This window comes from Pleurodeles waltl, chromosome 3_1 (assembly GCF_031143425.1).
Source record: "Pleurodeles waltl isolate 20211129_DDA chromosome 3_1, aPleWal1.hap1.20221129, whole genome shotgun sequence".
NCBI classification, from domain to species: domain Eukaryota; kingdom Metazoa; phylum Chordata; class Amphibia; order Caudata; family Salamandridae; genus Pleurodeles; species Pleurodeles waltl.
The window spans coordinates 877,329,146-877,348,881 of NC_090440.1; the positions used below are offsets into that span (position 1 = coordinate 877,329,146).

General features: G+C 45.8%; 1 protein-coding gene across 6 annotated transcripts in view; it reads left to right on the top strand.

Annotated features, from left to right (window-relative positions):
* THRAP3 (thyroid hormone receptor associated protein 3) overlaps window positions 1–19,736 on the top strand; it is a 222,794-nt gene that overhangs the window by 17,183 nt on the left and 185,875 nt on the right. Inside the window, exon 3 of one of the 6 annotated variants that reach the window (XM_069223850.1) lies at window positions 3,587–3,648. The exons of the other annotated variants lie outside the window; for them this stretch is intronic. The gene's annotated coding sequence lies outside the window, so the exon portion shown is untranslated. The remainder of the gene's footprint in view (window positions 1–3,586; window positions 3,649–19,736) is intronic. 6 annotated transcript variants of the gene reach the window in all.

The following is a 19,736-nucleotide window of genomic DNA, read 5'->3' on the forward strand; positions in this document are numbered from 1 at the left end:
GGCATGGTTACCCCCTGACTTTTTGCCTTTGCTGATGCTATGTTTACAATTGAAAGTGTGCTGAGGCCTGCTAACCAGGCCCCAGCACCAGTGTTCTTTCCCTAACCTGTACTTTTGTATCCACAATTGGCAGACCCTGGCATCCAGATAAGTCCCTTGTAACTGGTACTTCTAGTACCAAGGGCCCTGATGCCAAGGAAGGTCTCTAAGGGCTGCAGCATGTCTTATGCCACCCTGGAGACCTCTCACTCAGCACAGACACACTGCTTGCCAGCTTGTGTGTGCTAGTGAGAACAAAACGAGTAAGTCGACATGGCACTCCCCTCAGGGTGCCATGCCAGCCTCTCACTGCCTATGCAAGTATAGGTCAGTCACCCCTCTAGCAGGCCTTACAGCCCTAAGGCAGGGTGCACTATACCATAGGTGAGGGTACCAGTGCATGAGCATGGTACCCCTACAGTGTCTAAACAAAACCTTAGACATTGTAAGTGCAGGGTAGCCATAAGAGTATATGGTCTGGGAGTCTGTTTTGCACGAACTCCACAGCACCATAATGGCTACACTGAAAACTGAGAAATTTGGTATCAAACTTCTCAGCACAATAAATGCACACTGATGCCAGTGTACATTTTATTGCAAAATACACCCCAGAGGGCACCTTAGAGGTGCCCCCTGAAACTTAACCGACTGTCTGTGTAGGCTGACTAGTTCCAGCAGCCTGCCACACTAGAGACATGTTGCTGGCCCCATGGGGAGAGTGCCTTTGTCACTCTGAGGCCAGTAACAAAGCCTGCACTGGGTGGAGATGCTAACACCTCCCCCAGGCAGGAGCTGTAACACCTGGCGGTGAGCCTCAAAGGCTCACCCCTTTGTGCCAGCACCGCCAGCTAGTGGAGTTGACCGCCCCCTCCGGCCCCGGCCCCCACTTTTGGCGGCAAGGCCAGAGAAAATAATGAGAATAACAAGGAGGAGTCACTGGCCAGTCAGGACAGCCCCTAAGGTGTCCTGAGCTGAGGTGACTAACTTTTAGAAATCCTCCATCTTGCAGATGGAGGATTCCCCCAATAGGATTAGGATTGTGACCCCCTCCCCTTGGGAGGAGGCACAAAGAGGGTGTACCCACCCTCAGGGCTAGTAGCCATTGGCTACTAACCCCCCAGACCTAAACACGCCCTTAAATTTAGTATTTAAGGGCTACCCTGAACCCTAGAAAATTAGATTCCTGCAACAACAAGAAGGACTGCCTAGCTGAAAACCCCTGCAGAGGAAGACCAGAAGACAACAACTGCCTTGGCTCCAGAAACTCACCGGCCTGTCTCCTGCCTTCCAAAGAACTCTGCTCCAGCGACGCCTTCCAAAGGGACCAGCGACCTCTGAATCCTCTGAGGACTGCCCTGCTTCGACGACGACAAGAAACTCCCGAGGACAGCGGACCTGCTCCAAAAAGACTGCAACTTTATCCAAAGGAGCAGCTTTAAAGAACCCTGCAATCTCCCCGCAAGAAGCGTGAGACTTGCAACACTGCACCCGGCGACCCCGACTCGGCTGGTGGAGAACCAACACCTCAGGGAGGACCCCCGGACTACTCTACGACTGTGAGTACCAAAACCTGTCCCCCCTGAGCCCCCACAGCGCCGCCTGCAGAGGGAATCCCGAGGCTTCCCCTGACCGCGACTCTCTGAAACCTAAGTCCCGACGCCTGGAAAAGACCCTGCACCCGCAGCCCCCAGGACCTGAAGGACCGGACTTTCACTGCAGAAGTGACCCCCAGGAGTCCCTCTCCCTTGCCCAAGTGGAGGTTTCCCCGAGGAAGCCCCCCCTTGCCTGCCTGCAGCGCTGAAGAGATCCCTTGATCTCTCATTGACTTCCATATTGAAAAGTATACATGCAATTGAAATGATTCAAAGTTCCTAATGTACTTACCTGCAATACCTTTCAAACAAGATATTACATGTTAAATTTGAACCTGTGGTTCTTAAAATAAACTAAGAAAATATATTTTTCTATAACAAAACCTATTGGCTGGATTTGTCTCTGAGTGTGTGTACCTCATTTATTGTCTATGTGTATGTACAACAAATGCTTAACACTACTCCTTGGATAAGCCTACTGCTCGACCACACTACCACAAAATAGAGCATTAGTATTATCTCTTTTTACTACTATTTTACCTCTAAGGGGAACCCTTGGACTCTGTGCATGCTATTCCTTACTTTGAAATAGCACATACAGAGCCAACTTCCTACAAAGGTCAAATGCATATTCTCTAAAGTAGTTTTTGTAGTTTCCCTTAGAGTACATAGAACGCGGTGCTAGATCCAGGCAGTGTCTGTTAATAAACCATATAGTTTTATACCTGAAGAGATTCAGTGGAAACGCACTATGGAGAAGGCCATTTCTGATTTCCATATTAATCTAACACTATCGCTACTGTATGCTTGTCTTACCCATTCCAGTTCAGCAGTCGCTTCATTCTTTGGATGTCATAATAACGTTGTGCATTATGGAGATAAAAGCAAAGCACATTACATTGTATCATAAGGCTGATGGCAACTTTGGGAAAAGCAGAGAGTCCTTTCTTCTGTAGGGATCAGCAGACTACGGTCCGTCATAATGCCTCAACATCAGAAATTTGAAAGGTACATCTCGAAGGTCTCGGCACATCTTAGTCCAAAATTACTGCATTGACACTGATTTTGAGGCAGATTAAATTATTGAACAGTTTTAGCTTAGTCTGTCCCACCTTTTTGGTTTGCTGATATATTCCGCTGTTTATAAATATTGGAGAAATAATAATCTTACTGAAAAAAAAGTGACAAGTAATTGTTATGGTATGTACAGGTTTTCTGTAATGAGCTGCTTGGTCCCATAGCGCTTTTTGGACGCAGACATAAGCTTCTTTTGGTGATGTTAGCACACAACGGATGCTCCAAAGGGGAAGATGAGAGGAGGGTGTTCGAGGACAGACCGTGCCCCACGTAAAGTGTGCTGCGTTGGTTGTTGGGTTTTCCCTACACTTGTGTTCCCTGGGTACTTAACGGTCATGCAATTTTTCTTCCAGTTACATCACGGGATGATGGTCGTTCATGGGTGGGGGACTTTTTGCAGCTGTTTTCTGAAGAACTACATTCATAATAGTTGAGCTGTTTTTCATGAGCTCCGATTCAAAAATTCATGCTGCATCTGATCTGTCAGGTTAGTCCAAGACCGTAAGCGGTAAAAGTTCAATTTATGCACATTATTATTTTATTTATATATATATAGTGCAGCTACATTGCTCTCTTTTTACCAATTTATTACTATATGTACAGTGTGCTTGTGTTGCAGTTTGAGTAACCATTTTACTTATTAAAGGTACATTGAATCTTTCTCCCATAGATGCATTTAAAAAAAAAAAAATTCCCTTCTTTTTAGGGTCTATGTGCGATAACCCGTGTGTTGCTAGTGAGACGCTGTTGTAGCTGGAAAGGAGCTTAAAGCCCACTCTTGGGTTACCATTTATTGGCTTGCATGGCACTCTTCTTTACAGCCTCATAATTAGTCCTTGGGGGCCTAAACATAATTTCCGTTCATATTTTTGGAGCAGGAACCAAGCACTGATTGATTCAACTTAATAAGTGTCCGTACGCTGCTCCTGAGGTGTTTGAGGTACTATTTTTCTTCTTTTAACTTCTAGTACTCTGCAAACAGAAGGCACGTGCCCAGCAGGACAAACATAATTGCAAAGTTGTATTTTCCATAGTTAACTTTTTTCTCTAAAAAAAGAAAAAAAAAAGTAGTCCAGAAATCATACGTGTAAAACATTGAGCCTTGTATGTTTTCAGTAGTTTGGCAGTGCGCTCGAGAGCTAAACACTGGAAAAGCCATGATGCGTGTGCATGCCTTTCACTAATGAAATCAAGCGAATTTTAAAAGGCAAGCCCACGAACCAACCAAACTGATGGGCGTGACATGGGTGTAGTTAAAATCCCATAGAGAGTACACCCCAGGGACACTTCGCTTTGCTCGCTTGGTCCTAAAAAAGGTACTTGTGCAGGTAACGGGGATCTTCAGTTCAATCTATGCTCACTTTTTTAACTTGTATGGCTAGCTCTGATAATAAGAACCAATTAACTCATTTCCCCCTCTCCCCCCCCCCCCCCCCCCCCCCCCAACACACCAAGAAAAAATAAGAAAACCTTTGAACTCCTACACATTTTCTGAAAACTGTCCAAATTTGTTATTCGCACTGCCCTGTTTATTCTGCGCTGGATGACTATGTAACTTTTTACTTTTCAAACGTATTACTATTCATGCATAATTTATAATTAATCACGCGCACCCTCTGATTTGTGGGTAAAGGATAGATTTTTAATCCTCAATCCCCTTTTTTTAATTATGAAACAAAACAATGAAAGATTTTTATAGCTTTAATAATGTGATCTGTTGTACAATGCATGTCTGTACATATGCATTTGCTGCTTTCAACAGCAATATGTGTTCTATCTGTAAAACGAGCTTCACGTATAATTTGCTTCTGCAAACTCCTTGCCAGACGCAGCTGAGTAAGTTCGCTATGGGTAGGATGATCAGATCAACATTGGCTCGAGGTTCCCTTCAAATCACTTTCTCAGTATCATCCAGAAATCTGCAGAGGGTGCTAAAAAAAAAAAAAAAAAAAAAAAAAGCTCACTTTTTTTCTGCTTTCTTTATCCCAGTAATCTTTTCCGGTCAGAGCATTTTTTTTTATTGAAATTGTCGTTTCTATGTTCCATAAATGGTTCTCAGTGAAATACTGAGTCTTAGTTAACGCTAGCAGGTTGAAACCTGAACGGCACAGTAAGCTGATATGACCATTCTAACAATGATGGATTTCCCTGGACTCTCAGTATAAAATTACGTAATTAGTTGGCCTGAAACGTAGAGCTCAAGGGAAACAGCTTGGTTTTTGTGCTCGCTTAAAAACGGCTTTAACTATTTGCAGGTGAAAGCCTCTTGTAGACCTTAACGAAAACTTACAGCTGTCTTAGAAACTGCAATCTGCTTAACCCCTTCTGTGCCCAGGACATAATAGTTACGTCCTGTGGCACAGTGTTCGTGTGCCCAGGACGTAACAATTACGTCCTGAGGTACAGAGCCCAGCCCACCACCCCCTCTTCCTATGACGTCAGCATGCACTGACAATCAGAGGCCTCCTCCCATGCAAAGCATTTCTCTTCCGATCATGTGGAGGAGGCCGGAGAGGCTTCAAAGGGAAGGAAAGTAATTTTTTTTTTTTTTTTTTTTTTACAGGAAATTGGCATAAGGGAGTGACCCTTTAAAAAAAAAAAAAAATCTTTATAGATGGGTAGCGACCCATTAGGCAAGGGTTGCTCCCCTGGGGGGGGGGGCAAATAGTATTTAGACCATTTCTGCCCCCCTTGGGGGCCGATCGGCCGATTTTTGTTAGGCTAATCTGCCACTTAGGCACCAGGGATTGGTGTTTGTATATGCGTGTGTTTTCTTTAGGGGGGCAGCCCCTTGGGTAAGGGTCGCTCCCCATTACTGTTTGCCATATCTACCCCCCCATTGGGGGCAGATGGGCCTATTTTTGGAAGGCCCATCTGCCCCCAAAGTGGGGGGGGGGGGGGGGAGAGGCAGAAAGCCCGCCAGGGAAGTTTTGGCCATACCCCCACCCCAAATAAATGGGGCCAAAGTTGTTGCAATTACCCCTGATCCACACCCCGGGGGGTGGGGCAGAAAGTCTACTAGATGCCAAGGAATTAAAAAAAAAATATATATATATATATATATATATATATATATATATATATATATATATATATATATATATATATATATATATATATATATATATATATATATACACATATATACACACACATACATACTACCAACCAGTATGGGCCTGGTTACGCCACCACCTCAACTGAAGGGGGTAACAATCTTCAGCTCTCCCCCGCACTCTAAAAACATCTTATCCCACAGCAAGCAAGAAAACATTTGATTATTTTGGGTTTTAGTTTTACATTTGGGCCATGAGAACTTGGCTTACTCAAAATCGTCCCACTGAATGGTGAAGGATGGACTTTGGGGTGCTGCCATGTAGAAAAATCCACAAGACCTAGACACATTTGAAAACTAAACATCTGGGTGATTCCAGGGTGGTGTGTTGCACATGCACCCGCACCATTTTTGTACCAACAATCCCCTGCAAACCTCCAACTTTGCTGGAAATCACACATTTTTCCCACGTTTTTGTGATGGAACCTTCCAAAATCTGCAGGAATCCACAAAATTCCTACCACCCAGCATTGTCTCATCTATACCGATAAAAACTCTGCTGCACTTGTCAGCCTAAAAATGTTTTTTTGCAAACTGCCCTTTTGGACCCCCTTTGTTCCCCCTCAATATCGACATGTTTTTGGCTCTTCCCTTTCACAAGCACTTGACCCACTTACACAAATGAGGTATCATTTTTATCGGGAGACTGAGGGGAACATTGGGTGGTATGAAATGTGTCCCAGTGCGGTGATCACACACAGAAATGTGGGGAAAATGTGATTTTTTTTTTTTTTTTTTTGTTTATATTTTGTTAGCTAAATTTGAGGTTTGTTGAGGAATCTGGGTAAGAAAACACTGGGGGATCCACGCAAGTCACACCTCACTGGACTCCCTTGGGTGTCTAGTTTTCAGAACTGTCTGGGTTTGGTAGGTTTCCCTAGAAGGCTGCTGAGCCCAGGACAAAAAACGCAGGTGCCCCCCTGCAAAAACAGGTAGTTTTGTATTTGATAATTTTGATGTGTCCAGGTAGTGTTTTGGGGCATTTCCTTTCGTAGGCGCTAGGCCTACCCACACAAGTGAGGTACCTTTTTTATCGAGAGACTTTGGGGAACACTGGGTGGAAGGAAATTTGTGGCTCTCAGATTCCAGAACTTTCTGTCACCGAAATGAGAGGAAAGTGTTTTTTTGGGTCAAATTTTGAGGTTTGCAAAGGATTCTGGGTAACAGAACCTGGTCAGATCCCCGCAAGTCACCCCATCTTGGATTCCCCTAGGTATCTAGTTTTCAAAAATGTGCTGGTTTGCTAGGTTCCCCCAGGTGCCGACTGAGCTACAGGCCAAAATCCACAGGTAGGCACTTTGCAAATAAGGCATTCAGAGCTGTGCAAATAACCACTGCCTCTCAATACCTTATCTTGTGGCCATTTTAGAAATACAAAGGTTTTCTTGATACCTATTTTTCACTTTTTATATTTCAGCAAATTAATTGCTGTATCCCCGGTATAGAATAAAAACCCATTGCAAGGTGCAGCTCATTTATTGGCTCTGGGTACCTGGAGTTCTTGATGAACCTACACGCCCTATACATCCCCGCAACCAGAAGAGTCCAGCTGACGTAGCGGTATATTGTTTCCAAAAATCTGACATCGCAGGAAAAAGAGTAAAACGTGGAAAAAAAATTGCTGTTTTTTTTTACCTCTATTTAAATTTTTTATTTTATTTCAGCTGTTATTTTCTGTAGGAAACACTTGTAGGATGTACACAAATGACCCCATGCTGAATTCAGAATGTTGTCTACTTTTCAGAAATGTTTAGATTTCTGGGATCCAGCATTGGTTTCCCACCCATTTTGGTCACTAACTGGAAGGAGGCTGAAAGCACAAAAATAATAAAAATGGGGTATGTCCCAGTAAAATGTCAAAATTGTATTGAAAAATTGGGTTTTCCAATTCAAGTCTGGTGATCTTGCCACCGCGAACCCTTTGTTGATGCCATTTTCAGCGGGAAAAACACGAGCTGCCTTCTGCAGCCCTTTTTCCCCTTTAAAAAAATAATAATAATTCACTGTATTTTGGCTAATTTCTTGGTCTCCTTTGGGGGAACCCTCAAAGTATGGGTACCTCTAGAATCCCTAGGATGTTGGAAAAAAAAGGGTGCAAATTTGGCATGGGTAGCTTATGTGAACAAAAAGTTATGAGTACCTCCCTCCCCTCCCCCCAAGTGGAATGCTTTTGTGAGTGTCTATAATAAGCTGCAAAGGAGCTAAGCTAACTTTCTTCTACTGTAAACCCCATCATCGAAGCCCCACTATGTAATGGAATATTATGTAATTCTGAATTTGTCGACCTAGGACTTAAATGTTAGGAATCCTTAGGTGCTACAGGTATTTTGCTTGACGTTGGCTACACTTTACAGTATATTCTGCTTGACTGATTTTAAAACTTTGCTTTTTCTAATCTAATGTCTGTAAATGTACATGGGTATCTTGTGCTTCAGATGTTGCTGAGGGTTTTCAAAGTTAATCTTCAACCTACATAGATTACTTCACAGCAAGCATTCTAGGGTTTTACAAAACAATTCGCGATATTTGAGAGTTTTGTTTTGTTTTTACTCAATTTGTAGGCCAGTGGAACTTCACGTTTGTTGTGGTTTACGGTTAGTGCTGACACCAACACAGACAATTATGTAACAATCCACATGTCTGCAAATACTTAAGTCTGAACTGTTATTTGCCAAAATGTCTAGAGGAAATATTTTTTTTTCTCCAGTACGAGCTTCACGTATGTATAAAAATAAGATCCAATTTGTATCATAACCACAACCTATCATATTGTTTGATACTGCACTTATTTTTAATCTCTAAGTAACTGGTGGTATGGGTACTTTCTTTAACAGCATTCAATTTACTAACCTCTTAAAGACGAAAGACTGAACAGATCTTGTTGCAATTTGAACAGCAAGACTAATTGAGAACCTGCCCATAACGAGCAGAAATATTTGGGGCTTTGGTTTCCCCTGTTCCAGGTAATATGTTTCATCGGTGTTTACCTGTTTTAAACTACTTGCATACAGGACTACCAAAAAACTGGGTGAGACAGGAGACCCATCCCCAACATTAGGCACTGTTTCTTAACGTCTTGCATACTACCACATTGACTAGAATAAGGCCTGTCTGTGCTGTATTCACCAGACCCTTGCCTTTTTCAAAGCCCTCCACCTACTGCTGCACAGTCAGTTTTTATTTATAGATTTTGAAATAAGCCTATCCTATTAATTGATGGTGGTTTGACATGGATAAAACCACTAAGACTGCACCTGATACTGGAGCTGCTATTTTTTTCCCCTAAGAGCATTTTTTTTTAACTTTGGTGCTTTTGACCTGTGTTCATAAAACTGACATGCCTGAAGAAAGTTACGAGTTGATGGATCCGTTTGGTGCCATGGAAGTAGCAACTCCGGGGTCTCAGAGGGATGAGCTTGTTTGTATCTGTTATTAAACATAATCTGATGATTAGTCATTTTCAGTAAATCCCCACCTCGACAAAGAATAATCTGCAAACTGATTATTCTCAGTGAAGCACAAAAGACTTGGGGTTGTCATCTGTCCCCAGTAGTTGTTCCACAGAAGTAGAAGGAAACGGGCAGCTAAGCAGATAAGTTACTGCTCTGACGTTTTGCAGAATCCTCTATTCCAAGTTATGGCATACATTATACATTAATGTATTTGGGATTTTGAAGTGATATTGCATTATCCACCCCTGAAACTGCCGTACTTGTTTTTGGCATAGAAAGTTGACACTGCATTTACGTTGCTATTAGAATCTGAAAACCCCAGACTTTTTCGTTGGAGTAAGATTCCACTTGCTAGTTCTGTACTTCCTCTTGAGGCTTATGTAAACCCAGAGTAGCCCCTACCCCACTATTATTGGTATTCAGATTGTCCACTTGCATAACGTATCATCTTGATTCAATATAAATATTGAGTTTGTTGGTTTCCTTCATCAAACTGCAGACTGACTGTAAAGTTTGTATCCAATGTGAGCGAACTACAGCTGATCAGCTAGGAATGCTGAACTTGGTACAAAGCCAGTCTTTTGAATTCTTTGAATGTTTACTAGTCTGACTCACTTATTCCCCAGCTTCTTCCTCTTTGTTTTTATTCCTCTAAAGAGATACATGAACATTACGTGAATCTACTTTAAGACTGGCTTTTTTTTTTTCCCCTCGTACTTAGTTTTACAGCTACCTCTATAACGCTTATGGTCAGTATAGTTCTTTAAATATAATTTTCTCTTAGACACTTGTAATTTGGCCTGTTGGATATTTTCCCTTTATTTCCTGTTAGTGTATGGTTCAGGGTGCTTTCCACTCAATAACACCTATCCGTTCTAGAGTGGCGTATCTATAGAGTGTAAAGGAGTAGTTAACCATAGTGCATATGGCAGTCGCTAGTGATGCTTATAGCAGTAGTCTTTTCAGTCTTTCAGCCTGTACTGGGGTTCATTAGCAGGATAGGAATGGCGCTTCCTTGACCCGCTGGTCTGGAGAAAATAAAAAGCTTGATCAAATTTCTGCTTGTTTGTGGTTAGGAAACGTCCATGGATTATCACTGTTAATCCCAGTGTAAGGGATGTCTGCTTGGTTCAGCTATGAGCTCGAGGCAAGGATAGTTAACAATGCTGCTTGCTCATTGCTAGAAATACACACAGACACCCCCCTCCCCCAGCCCCAAACAGGCTCTTGATTAATGATTTCACACAGACACAAACCAGTACATCAATCCTGTGTGTCAATGAATACTTCATTTTCAATCCATTTCCATCTCTTGTTAGGTTTTTCACAAAACTCCTTAAATATTACACAGACATTCCTTATTCATCTGGGCAAAAAAACAAGTGTTATATGTAGGAAGCTGTCCTGTGTGTGATGAGCACCTGTGGTATTATCACCTTATACCAGGTCCAGGTATCACCAGTTAGTGAGGGTTAGACAGTGTCTAGGAAACCAGGGCTCTCTAGATGTAGCTGTGGATGAGCAGACAAGATTTACAGTGGAGACGTGCAAAGCTTATACATTACCACTACAATCACACAACACTTACACACACGAAATAACCACACAGTGTTACAAAAATATAGGTACTTTGTTATGGTAACACAAATACTAAAATATTGTATAGGCAATGCTCTACTAGGAGGTGAGTTAACACACCGTTATATACACATTAGAAGTAAATAAATGTAGGAAGTTGGCTCTGTATGTGCTATTTCAAAGTAAGGAATAGCATGCACAGAGTCCAAGGGTTCCCCTTAGAGGTAAAATAGTGGTAAAAAATAGATAATACTAATGCTCTATTTTGTGGTAGTGTGGTCGAGCAGTAGGCTTATCCAAGGAGTAGTGTTAAGCATTTGTTGTACATACACATAGACAATAAATGAGGTACACACACTCAGAGACAAATCCAGCCAATAGGTTTTTATATAGAAAAATATCTTTTCTTAGTTTATTTTAAGAACCACAGGTTCAAATTCTACATGTAATATCTCATTCGAAAGGTATTGCAGGTAAGTACTTTAGGAACTTCAAATCATCAAAATTGCATGTATACTTTTCAAGTTATTGACAAATAGCTGTTTTAAAAGTGGACACTTAGTGCAATTTTCACAGTTCCTAGGGGAGGTAAGTTTTGATTAGTTTTACCAGGTAAGTAAGACACTTACAGGGTTCAGTTCTTGGTCCAAGGTAGCCCACCGTTGGGGGTTCAGAGCAACCCCAAAGTCACCACACCAGCAGCTCAGGGCCGGTCAGGTGCAGAGTTCAAAGTGGTGCCCAAAACACATAGGCTAGAATGGAGAGAAGGGGGTGCCCCGGTTCCGGTCTGCTTGCAGGTAAGTACCCGCGTCTTCGGAGGGCAGACCAGGGGGGTTTTGTAGGGCACCGGGGGGGACACGAGTCCACACAGAAATTTCACCCTCAGCGGCGCGGGGGCGGCCGGGTGCAGTGTAGAAACAAGCGTCGGGTTCGCAATGTTAGTCTATGAGAGATCTCGGGATCTCTTCAGCGCTGCAGGCAGGCAAGGGGGGGGTTCCTCGGGGAAACCTCCACTTGGGCAAGGGAGAGGGACTCCTGGGGGTCACTTCTCCAGTGAAAGTCCGGTCCTTCAGGTCCTGGGGGCTGCGGGTGCAGGGTCTCTCCCAGGCGTCGGGACTTTAGGTTCAAAGAGTCGCGGTCAGGGGAAGCCTCGGGATTCCCTCTGCAGGTGGCGCTGTGGGGGCTCAGGGGGGACAGGTTTTGGTACTCACAGTATCAGAGTAGTCCTGGGGTCCCTCCTGAGGCGTCGGATCTCCACCAGCCGAGTCGGGGTCGCCGGGTGCAGTGTTGCAAGTCTCACGCTTCTTGCGGGGAGCTTGCAGGGTTCTTTAACGCTGCTGGAAACAAAGTTGCAGCTTTTCTTGGAGCAGGTCCGCTGTCCTCGGGAGTTTCTTGTCTTTTCGAAGCAGGGGCAGTCCTCAGAGGATGTCGAGGTCGCTGGTCCCTTTGGAAGGCGTCGCTGGAGCAGGATCTTTGGAAGGCAGGAGACAGGCCGGTGAGTTTCTGGAGCCAAGGCAGTTGTCGTCTTCTGGTCTTCCGCTGCAGGGGTTTTCAGCTGGGCAGTCCTTCTTCTTGTAGTTGCAGGAATCTAATTTTCTAGGGTTCAGGGTAGCCCTTAAATACTAAATTTAAGGGCGTGTTTAGGTCTGGGGGGTTAGTAGCCAATGGCTACTAGCCCTGAGGGTGGGTACACCCTCTTTGTGCCTCCTCCCAAGGGGAGGGGGTCACAATCCTAACCCTATTGGGGGAATCCTCCATCTGCAAGATGGAGGATTTCTAAAAGTTAGAGTCACTTCAGCTCAGGACACCTTAGGGGCTGTCCTGACTGGTCAGTGACTCCTCCTTGTTTTTCTCATTATTTTCTCCGGCCTTGCCGCCAAAAGTGGGGCCTGGCCGGAGGGGGCGGGCAACTCCACTAGCTGGAGTGTCCTGCTGGGTTGGCACAAAGGAGGTGAGCCTTTGAGGCTCACCGCCAGGTGTGACAATTCCTGCCTGGGAGAGGTGTTAGCATCTCCACCCAGTGCAGGCTTTGTTACTGGCCTCAGAGTGACAAAGGCACTCTCCCCATGGGGCCAGCAACATGTCTCGGTTTGTGGCAGGCTGCTAAAACTAGTCAGCCTACACAGACAGTCGGTTAAGTTTCAGGGGGCACCTCTAAGGTGCCCTCTGTGGTGTATTTTACAATAAAATGTACACTGGCATCAGTGTGCATTTATTGTGCTGAGAAGTTTGATACCAAACTTCCCAGTTTTCAGTGTAGCCATTATGGTGCTGTGGAGTTCGTGTTTGACAGACTCCCAGACCATATACTCTTATGGCTACCCTGCACTTACAATGTCTAAGGTTTTGTTTAGACACTGTAGGGGTACCATGCTCATGCACTGGTACCCTCACCTATGGTATAGTGCACCCTGCCTTAGGGCTGTAAGGCCTGCTAGAGGGGTGTCTTACCTATACTGCATAGGCAGTGAGAGGCTGGCATGGCACCCTGAGGGGAGTGCCATGTCGACTTACTCGTTTTGTCCTCACTAGCACACACAAGCTGGTAAGCAGTGTGTCTGTGCTGAGTGAGAGGTCTCCAGGGTGGCATAAGACATGCTGCAGCCCTTAGAGACCTTCCTTGGCATCAGGGCCCTTGGTACTAGAAGTACCAGTTACAAGGGACTTATCTGAATGCCAGGGTGTGCCAATTGTGGATACAATGGTACATTTTAGGTGAAGGAACACTGGTGCTGGGGCCTGGTTAGCAGGGTCCCAGCACACTTCTCAGTCAAGTCAGCATCAGTATCAGGCAAAAAGTGGGGGGTAACTGCAACAGGGAGCCATTTCTTTACACAAGCCCCCCCCAGCCCACAGGCCAGGAGACTCAGCCAACGCTGGAAGAGTCTTCCTAGTCTGTCAGGCGAGGAAGAGTAGAGGAAATGGCTGGTTTGTTGCAGGGCCTACTCTGCCTTACATCCTCCTGTTCAGGTCATTCCCTCTGGGGAACTGACCCACTTCCACAGTGATAGGACCTAGTCTGAACTGCCTCTTGTCTGTGCTTTTTATGTCTTCACCCATTCTCTCTATTTTGAGGTCAGAGGTATCCACCTCTGCTAATCTTATCTTAGCCAGGGTCACCCCTAGCTTACCCAAAGAGGTTACCCAGAGCTGGAGTAACCCCACCATGACCAACAGGGTCAGGGGGCCTAACTTGTTATTTGGCATGGGGTCAGACCACCATGCCAAGGATAGTGCAGCCATAAAGGCTAACACCCAGCAGAGGCCACTGACAGCTGTCAGTGCCCAGAACCACACCTTTAGCTCTTCACCTAAAAGGGAAGGGGCTAAGTTACAGGCTTCTTTGGGTTCAGGTTGCCTGTCTGCTGTATTAGAGTGGGGGGTTACCACATCTTGTAGAAAACACCCTTCTTCCACTCTTTCTTCTGTTAGCTGAGGAGCCACCCACTCAGGTTTAACAGTTGCCTGACTAGCCAGGACTTCTTGTGGGTCAGGTTGGACTTTATCAGAGCCATTTTTGGAGTTCTCCCCTACTGGAGCAGAATCTCCTTGGCTTGCTGGAACCTTGGCTAAAGGTTGTCCACCTTTCCTACTCTGTTTTCTTTTCTTCTTCTTCTGGGGTCTGCTTGCATTTACTGCAGAGGCAGGACTTCCAGAATCCTTGGGAGAGGACTGGCACTGGACCAGTTCCTCTCTTGGGCTCTGACTAACCTCTGGGTAGTCATTTCCAAGGAGACAATCAAGGGGGAGGTCTGTACTGACTACTACCCTTCTCCAGCTAAGAGTGCCACCCACTTCTATGGGCACTAAAGCCACAGGCCTCTTAGTGACCCTGTCTAGGCTAACTCTTACCCTGGCAGTCTCACCTGGGATGTACTGGTTTGAGAGCACCAGCCTGTCATGCACAATAGTGTGACTGGCACAAGTGTCTCTCAGGGCAGTGGTTGGGATTCCATTCACCAGTAGGTGGTGGAAGTGTCTACTTCCCTCTGGAATCTCCAACTCACCTGTTGGGCCCTGTTTCCAGTTGAAGGCTATGAAGACCTCCTCATCTGAGGAGTCATCTCCCATGGCTACACTGGTTACCCCTGGAATCTTGTTCTGGGGTTTGTTTTTGGGACAAGAAGTGTCCTTGGTGTGGTGCCCAGACTGTTTACAGTTGTGGCACCATGCCTTAGTGGCATCCCAGTTCTTACCCTGGTACCCACCTTTGTTTTGGGTTGTGTCTTGGGGCCCACCCACCTGTTCTGGTTTTTGGGGGCCTACAGAGGACTCTTTTTCTTTGTTTCTAGTGTCACCCACTTTCTCCTGGGGAGTTTTTGTAACCCCTTTCTTTTGGTCACCCCCAGTGGAAGTTTTGGTTACCCTAGTCTTGACCCAGTGGTCTGCCTTCTTTCCCAATTCTTGGGGAGAAATTGGACCTAGGTCTACCAGATACTGATGCAACTTTTCATTGAAGCAGTTACTTAAAATGTGTTCTTTCATAAACAAATTATAAAGCCCAACATAGTCACACACTTCATTTCCAGTTAACCAACCATCTAGTGTTTTTACTGAGTAGTCTACAAAGTCAACCCAGGTCTGGCTCGAGGATTTTTGAGCCCCCCTGAATCTAATTCTATACTCCTCAGTGGAGAATCCAAAGCCCTCAATCAGGGTACCCTTCATGAGGTCATAAGATTCTGCATCTTTTCCAGAGAGTGTGAGGAGTCTATCCCTACACTTTCCAGTGAACATTTCCCAAAGGAGAGCACCCCAGTGAGATCTGTTTACTTTTCTGGTTACACAAGCCCTCTCAAAAGCTGTGAACCATTTGGTGATGTCATCACCATCTTCATATTTTGTTACAATCCCTTTGGGGATTTTTAGGATGTCAGGAGAATCTCTGACCCTATTTAAGTTGCTGCCACCATCGATGGGACCTAGGCCCATCTCTTTTCTTTCCCTTTCTATGGCTAGGAGCTGTTTTTCCAAAGCCAATCTTTTGACCATCCTGGCTAACAGGGGGTCATCTTCACTGGAGTTATCCTCAGTGATTTCAGAGGTGTTGGTCTCTCCTGTGAGGGAACCAGCATCTCTGACTATTATTTTTGGAGTCAGGGTTTGAGGGACCCTGTTCTCCCTAGATAGGACTGGTAGGGGGGAATTTTCCTCCCAGTCACTATCCTCTTCCTCTGAGTTGCCACCCTCAGAGGGGTTGGCCTTTTCAAACTCTGCCAAAAGCTCCTGGAGCTGTATTTTGGTAGGTTTGGGGCCCATTGTTATTTTCTTTATTTTACAGAGTGACCTTAGCTCCCTCATCTTAAGATGGAGGTAAGGTGTGGTGTCGAGTTCCACCACAGTCACATCTGTGCTAGACATTTTGCTTCTAAAAGTTGGAATACTTTTTAAGAATCTACAACTGGTTCTAGAATCTAATTCAAACTTTTACAAACTTTTAAACTCTAAAAGAAATGCTAAACAGGATCTAACACAAGGCCCTAGCAGGTCTTTTAAGAATTTAGAAAACCTTTCAAATTGCAAAAATCAATTTCTAATGACAATTTTGGAATTTGTCGTGTGATCAGGTATTGGCTGAGTAGTCCAGCAAATGCAAAGTCTTGTACCCCACCGCTGATCCACCAATGTAGGAAGTTGGCTCTGTATGTGCTATTTCAAAGTAAGGAATAGCATGCACAGAGTCCAAGGGTTCCCCTTAGAGGTAAAATAGTGGTAAAAAATAGATAATACTAATGCTCTATTTTGTGGTAGTGTGGTCGAGCAGTAGGCTTATCCAAGGAGTAGTGTTAAGCATTTGTTGTACATACACATAGACAATAAATGAGGTACACACACTCAGAGACAAATCCAGCCAATAGGTTTTTATATAGAAAAATATCTTTTCTTAGTTTATTTTAAGAACCACAGGTTCAAATTCTACATGTAATATCTCATTCGAAAGGTATTGCAGGTAAGTACTTTAGGAACTTCAAATCATCAAAATTGCATGTATACTTTTCAAGTTATTGACAAATAGCTGTTTTAAAAGTGGACACTTAGTGCAATTTTCACAGTTCCTAGGGGAGGTAAGTTTTGATTAGTTTTACCAGGTAAGTAAGACACTTACAGGGTTCAGTTCTTGGTCCAAGGTAGCCCACCGTTGGGGGTTCAGAGCAACCCCAAAGTCACCACACCAGCAGCTCAGGGCCGGTCAGGTGCAGAGTTCAAAGTGGTGCCCAAAACACATAGGCTAGAATGGAGAGAAGGGGGTGCCCCGGTTCCGGTCTGCTTGCAGGTAAGTACCCGCGTCTTCGGAGGGCAGACCAGGGGGGTTTTGTAGGGCACCGGGGGGGACACGAGTCCACACAGAAATTTCACCCTCAGCGGCGCGGGGGCGGCCGGGTGCAGTGTAGAAACAAGCGTCGGGTTCGCAATGTTAGTCTATGAGAGATCTCGGGATCTCTTCAGCGCTGCAGGCAGGCAAGGGGGGGGTTCCTCGGGGAAACCTCCACTTGGGCAAGGGAGAGGGACTCCTGGGGGTCACTTCTCCAGTGAAAGTCCGGTCCTTCAGGTCCTGGGGGCTGCGGGTGCAGGGTCTCTCCCAGGCGTCGGGACTTTAGGTTCAAAGAGTCGCGGTCAGGGGAAGCCTCGGGATTCCCTCTGCAGGTGGCGCTGTGGGGGCTCAGGGGGGACAGGTTTTGGTACTCACAGTATCAGAGTAGTCCTGGGGTCCCTCCTGAGGCGTCGGATCTCCACCAGCCGAGTCGGGGTCGCCGGGTGCAGTGTTGCAAGTCTCACGCTTCTTGCGGGGAGCTTGCAGGGTTCTTTAACGCTGCTGGAAACAAAGTTGCAGCTTTTCTTGGAGCAGGTCCGCTGTCCTCGGGAGTTTCTTGTCTTTTCGAAGCAGGGGCAGTCCTCAGAGGATATCGAGGTCGCTGGTCCCTTTGGAAGGCGTCGCTGGAGCAGGATCTTTGGAAGGCAGGAGACAGGCCGGTGAGTTTCTGGAGCCAAGGCAGTTGTCGTCTTCTGGTCTTCCGCTGCAGGGGTTTTCAGCTGGGCAGTCCTTCTTCTTGTAGTTGCAGGAATCTAATTTTCTAGGGTTCAGGGTAGCCCTTAAATACTAAATTTAAGGGCGTGTTTAGGTCTGGGGGGTTAGTAGCCAATGGCTACTAGCCCTGAGGGTGGGTACACCCTCTTTGTGCCTCCTCCCAAGGGGAGGGGGTCACAATCCTAACCCTATTGGGGGAATCCTCCATCTGCAAGATGGAGGATTTCTAAAAGTTAGAGTCACTTCAGCTCAGGACACCTTAGGGGCTGTCCTGACTGGTCAGTGACTCCTCCTTGTTTTTCTCATTATTTTCTCCGGCCTTGCCGCCAAAAGTGGGGCCTGGCCGGAGGGGGCGGGCAACTCCACTAGCTGGAGTGTCCTGCTGGGTTGGCACAAAGGAGGTGAGCCTTTGAGGCTCACCGCCAGGTGTGACAATTCCTGCCTGGGAGAGGTGTTAGCATCTCCACCCAGTGCAGGCTTTGTTACTGGCCTCAGAGTGACAAAGGCACTCTCCCCATGGGGCCAGCAACATGTCTCGGTTTGTGGCAGGCTGCTAAAACTAGTCAGCCTACACAGACAGTCGGTTAAGTTTCAGGGGGCACCTCTAAGGTGCCCTCTGTGGTGTATTTTACAATAAAATGTACACTGGCATCAGTGTGCATTTATTGTGCTGAGAAGTTTGATACCAAACTTCCCAGTTTTCAGTGTAGCCATTATGGTGCTGTGGAGTTCGTGTTTGACAGACTCCCAGACCATATACTCTTATGGCTACCCTGCACTTACAATGTCTAAGGTTTTGTTTAGACACTGTAGGGGTACCATGCTCATGCACTGGTACCCTCACCTATGGTATAGTGCACCCTGCCTTAGGGCTGTAAGGCCTGCTAGAGGGGTGTCTTACCTATACTGCATAGGCAGTGAGAGGCTGGCATGGCACCCTGAGGGGAGTGCCATGTCGACTTACTCGTTTTGTCCTCACTAGCACACACAAGCTGGTAAGCAGTGTGTCTGTGCTGAGTGAGAGGTCTCCAGGGTGGCATAAGACATGCTGCAGCCCTTAGAGACCTTCCTTGGCATCAGGGCCCTTGGTACTAGAAGTACCAGTTACAAGGGACTTATCTGAATGCCAGGGTGTGCCAATTGTGGATACAATGGTACATTTTAGGTGAAGGAACACTGGTGCTGGGGCCTGGTTAGCAGGGTCCCAGCACACTTCTCAGTCAAGTCAGCATCAGTATCAGGCAAAAAGTGGGGGGTAACTGCAACAGGGAGCCATTTCTTTACAATAAATTATTATTATAAAACGATATGAATTAGTGAAGGTCCTGGGGGAGACCAAAACATATACAAGGTCCATGGTGGACTCAACCCAAGCAGGGGAGTCCGAGGTGACTCTGCAGCAGTCAGGCATCGAAGATGAGAATGCAGCCCCCACAGGCAACTCACATGCACAGGAGTCGCAGTGAGGCCCACTCGGCACACCTGGAGAGGAGTCCCATGTTGCTGGAGCAGCAGGCAGGAGGCTGTGCTTTGCAAGGAAGAGTGCTGGAGAACCAGGGCTACACGGAGCCTGAAAATCCCTTTGAGGAGGAACAAACAAGCCATGGTAGTTGCAAGAGTTGCAGTGCACAGGGAAACTGTCCTGCAAGTAGAGGCAAGGGCTTACCGTCCAAGTTAGACAGCTGGCAGAGAGGACCGAGTGTACTCCTCCAGGCCATCACCTGTCTCAGGATCCATGCAGTTTTGCAAGAAAGAGGATACACACAGCTGGACGTTGTTGCAGTTTGGTGCCTGCAGATGCAGGGGAGTGACTCGTTCACTCCAAGGGAGAGTCCTTCTTTCTTGTGCAGGCTGAA